The 5,122-nt window shown below is 40.0% G+C and overlaps 1 long non-coding RNA gene across 1 annotated transcript in view; it reads right to left on the reverse strand.

Moving 5' to 3' along the window:
• Positions 1–2,724: 2,724 nt before the first annotated feature.
• The window catches only part of LOC123975615, a 29,405-nt gene continuing 27,007 nt past the window's right edge, over positions 2,725–5,122 (reverse strand). Inside the window, exon 3 of the long non-coding RNA XR_006826115.1 lies at positions 2,725–2,863. This is a non-coding gene — a long non-coding RNA (uncharacterized LOC123975615). The remainder of the gene's footprint in view (positions 2,864–5,122) is intronic.

The raw sequence follows: 5,122 nt of genomic DNA on the forward strand, positions 1-5,122 counted from the left end.
CTAACGATGATTTTAGTATTCAAAGCTTCTATCGATTATTTCAACAATTCATCAATGCGTTGTTTAAGTACTTTTGCTTGGCGGCAAAGTAAAATAAAATAGAATAAAATAAAAGGGATAAAATAAAGTAAAATAAAATCGTGAAAGGCTCTCCTATAAAAGTATGTTTTAAGAAGGGACTTAAAAGAGTTCACTGACTCAGCTGACCTGATTTCGTCGGGCAGAGCCTCGGGGCCCTGACAGCAAACGCTATGTCCCCTTTAGTTTTCAGTCGAGATCACAGAGCACGTTTATAGGTGATAGGCCTGGATATTTATTGGTCTTTTTGGAAATTCATAGTGTGTCATACAGCAAACATCAGACCAACAACATCAACAGACCAACAACCAGACAGCTGCTTTACAAACACAAACATCACCCGAGTGCTACAAGTTATACTAAAGTCTCGTGCACACGACTTTCAGCGCTGTTCACACTACACAACTTGCCGTCTTGTGATGGGAGTCTTGAAGTAATTGTGGCGTTCACACCAAGTGACTGATCAGTGACAGGAGGTCACATACTACGCGAGCTGACAGCGGCTATGTCACCCGACAAGAAAACACATGTGAAATGAGCAATCCTGCATACGAAAGAGCAGTTGTTTGTTATCATAAAGATAGCAATTATAAAGACAAAGAATATGGGTGAAAGGATGGATTAGAACACGCAGGTAGCAGGGATTGTCTGAGATACAGAGAGCTAGAGGTGAGTAAAAAGGTGCAGCTCCCCGACACCCAGTTAACTCATGACTGTGAGGTTACAACTCACGGTCCAAAAAGGAGAACAACAAACGCACGTGTGTACATTTTCAGCTGAGGTCTGCGGCTTACTTTGGCTAGCCTTCAACTCAACAATCAATCATGACTTCAGTAAAATGCTAAAGTTGCTGTTAATGTTACATTGTCTGTGGTCCGCTGGTGTATCACCGGGTGCTTTCTGATCAGTTGCCATTGTGCTGTTGGTAGGCAACATAAGTTTTGTTTTACGGTGGACTGCAACATTACACATTGGATGCATCGATGCATTTTAGTAATCGATGTAATCGATTAATCGTTTCAGCCCTACAGACGAATCACTATTTTGAGGCCTGTGCAAAAAAAAAATCCTCAAAATGTATTAGGCCTACTCTTACTGAGCCATGTTTAGTCAGGCAAGTGTTGTTGCAGACAATCTTATGGAGAGTGTGTCTGCCTTTAATCAACCATATGCTGAGAATCACAAACAAGAATCAACGAACAAGAATCAGCTCCAGATTAGTTCAGCGGGGATCACAATACCTGATTCACTTTGAAGAGGGAGATATTTTATTCCCTGTAAAGTAGTCTGTGTGTGTTCAATATGATTCTTCAGTTCAGAAAAGGAATGTTGAAAGCTCGATATGTGTGGGGGGTTCAGATGAGCCAATGCGGCTTTGACTGAGGACTCTTTTGAATCATGCTCTTGGGACGCAACCCTTCAAAAGCCTCTTTGAGAGAAGCCCTCAAAAAAGTAGCAACTTGCAAAAATGCGCCCATTTAAATTATGATGCTGTGAATGGGACAAATGAAATAAATTTACAGTAACTAAGCAGTTACAAAATCTGTTCAACAATACTTCACAATATTTTTTCTAATTACTATGCCATGGGGTACTCACTCGAGCATTCTGCAAACATCCATAAACTTTTACCAGCCCTGACTTCAATTATCTTATTATTATTATCTTTCGTACTACTTTAAACATGGTAATATACTTCAAATATTACATCATTTATGTTCTGTGTGGGCTAAAGATTTCATTTTGTGCACTGAGGCCTGAATGAAAATTCTATCCCCCCAGACACCAATCAGCTTTTACATTTTTCACTTTAATGTAAACACCAGGAGTGAGGAGGAAGGGTATGCTGACCATTGCCCAAGGGCCTCTTGCATCCTGACCACTGATGACATCTGGGTGTGATTTCAAAGTGCAGTGAGGAGCATTCATTCTCTTTCAGGACCATGAGGGGCAGTTTGCGGACAAAACACAGGTTTTCCATTACACTGTGCCAGAGCTGGTGTCGCCTGCGGTTAGATATTAGGGAAGTGGGAGTCCAATCTGTCATAATGCTGCCTGTCCCAGGCCTCACAACACTCAGCTGCCCCAATACTGTCAGCCATGAGAGAAGAATTGAACCAAAAAAATTATTGTGGGGAAGGGGTCTGAGAAAGGGAATATGGCATGGCAAAATTTTTTTTTTTCCTTTAAAGAAAGAATTGCAAGGAAAGGGACAGAAAACCAAACAAGGTCTCACAAGAATGAAACTCAATTCAGTCTAAGAACTGTTAGAAAATAACTAGTTCATACATTGTGTCATCCAAACACGTCAGAAGGCAAATATGTCCATAGCTGTTCAAAACGCCCTCTTTTGCAGGCGGGGTGGAAAGCCGGCTTTCATATGGAGGGGGTGGGGGGATTGTTTCTATATGGGGATAAAGGAGCTAATTTTCAGAAAGTTTCTCCTGGAAGACATTCATGCTGTATGTTCATCACTGTTATGACCTGGCTCAAAAGGCCACATCAAAAGGGAGACGCACCATGGTAAACGGTTAACATATGTTTATTTAACGAAAATAACCCTAATCAAGTTATTTCAAATTAACATAATTAAAGTATGAGGTATGTGGTTTCAGTAGTGTCTGTGCAGGATGATGGTTGCATGAATGTATGTGTGAAGGTGTTGTAATATGAAAAAACAAGATAAATCCCACAAAGCAATAGCCCAACCAAAGAAAACCAAACTAAAGGGGAAACCAGGGAGCCGGCCCGCAGGGAGGTCTGACCTGTCCTCGACAGCAGCTACCTGCAGAATGAGAGAACAAGGTTACAAATAGCCTACCCTTAAGACACAGGGCCCAGGTGCTTTCAGTTAACACAATCAGCTCTTGAGCTACAAGGGGGGGGGAGTGACAGAGAGACCACACCCACTCATGACCCCACAGGGCATCACAGGCATGACTTTTCTGTTAAGAATGGAAAAAGAAAGAGTTAGGGAAACATACAAACTCAGATTGCTTTCTCACTTCCGCACACCTGGCCAATCATTGGGCGAAGTGGGCATGCTTGTCGGTTTCTCGATTTTGGAAAATCCATCTGACAAGCACTTTTAATGGAGCATACTGACCCCTAATGGTTTATTAGTCCTATAAATCATGGCTTGTTAACAGGCTACTTTTTTTCGGGGAATACATTATTCCATCATACCCAAAATCAACTCAACAACTCAAAGATGCCTTTTTTATTTCCAAGCATGCAGTATACAGTGTGCTGAATGGTGAACTTATATTATGTTTTAGACTTACATTTCATTTGGAAGTATTTATTAAATAGTCTTACACACAGTGTTTGTATTCTTAAGAGGTGGCAGCACACCGTGACAGATGAAACTGTTCTGACCATAAATACTGGTAAAGACGAACATGCTCAAAATATATCCTATATAATCAGTTAACCAGTTTATTAGGTACACCTGGGTAAAACGGCCCTGCAATAAATCCTACCTTCATAATGGTCAGTTTTCAATGAAACTGTTTTAGAGAGGTATTGATTTAACTGGTGCTGCTGAATTGTATTGGGTCATGAGAGTTGTTTCTGTATTTCTACACTTCTCAATGTAATCTAATACAGTTCTACAGCACCACAAATGACATCCTCCAAAATGATGATACAATTGAATCAACACTCCTTTAAAACTGTTTTTTTTAAATAGTGTAGCTATCTAGGTGTAGCTAATACTTTGGTAATTGACTGTATATCTGCTCTACCAGCTTCAGTCATCTTATTTACCACTTCAACCTGAATCAGACCATTTCTATCCAGTTAAGAATAGCAAAAGCCTTTGATGTAGAAGAACCAGTTCAGGCCATTAATCAGCTTTAATTCATGTGTATTCTGGATGTATAAACAAGTAAATTGTGTTGTGTAAATTGTGCTATCAGTATAGTATACAGTGCAAAAGATGTTAAAAACACTGTGTCCTTATCAAATATAGGTAAATATAAATACAGAGATATACATTATGTCCCTGACAAAGATGTTTATGTAACCACATCGGCCTACTCGCAAGCTCAGTATGTCCCAACTTCAACATGTACTGGATTCTACAGCAGCAGCCCAACGATGGATATGAGACGATACGGTTGTGAAGAAAATGAAATGATGGCAGTGATGTGAAATGGCAGACCATGCTTACTCAGGCCCTGATATGTGAGGTCAGAAATAATGTGGAGAAACATTTGACCACTAATAATTACTATAACAGTTGAGTGTTCTCCACAGGGCCAGGCTCACGCTGCTTGTCAGCGTGTTCCTGCGTACATGTGTGAGTGTTTTGCTCAAGTGTATGTGGGTTGACAGCTACTGTTCATCTCGTAGGCGGTGCCATGCTTCAGAGGTTTAGTAGCAGTCAGTCATTTGGGTTTAAGGGGTCAGAAAAATCATAAGTGATAATTTGAAACTTTTTATCCTGTTGATAAGATCTTTTTAGAAGGTTCAGGTGACCTTTTGCATTTCAGTTTCATCTGAGTATACTAGTCAAAAATAGTGTTTTGATCCATGCCCAGCAGAAACACATAGAATAGAAGAGGGCGAGCAACAGTGATAGTGAGAAAACAGTATCTATTTGTACATTTATCCAATGCTCTCAACCAGACAATAAAAATCATGAATTAATCCAGAATGCAGAATTAGATATGCACCACAATACAATGAATTATCATAACACATAACTCTGATTATTATTAATACATGGCATACGAAGCATAATTATATACTAGCCATATTTTCATAACCTGCCTGGTCTTTCTCTACAGAGTTGATAATTAGCCTTCTCTTCAGTGTTCTCGTCTCTTTGTAAACGAACACGGCAAGGGAAAAAGCAGGGTAAAAATGACACATAATGTATGCAAATGGAAAACGGTTGGTCATTAGGAATGAATTCACAAGACATTCTGTGTGAGAAATGCACTCAGATAAAAGTAAAAAGTAGGTCAGTTTAAATGTACTTCATGCAAACGTTACTGCGTTACATTGTAAAGGGCGGGGGGGGGGGGGGGGGGGGAAA

The sequence above is a fragment of the Micropterus dolomieu genome, linkage group LG08, assembly GCF_021292245.1.
Source record: "Micropterus dolomieu isolate WLL.071019.BEF.003 ecotype Adirondacks linkage group LG08, ASM2129224v1, whole genome shotgun sequence".
In the NCBI taxonomy this organism is placed as follows: domain Eukaryota; kingdom Metazoa; phylum Chordata; class Actinopteri; order Centrarchiformes; family Centrarchidae; genus Micropterus; species Micropterus dolomieu.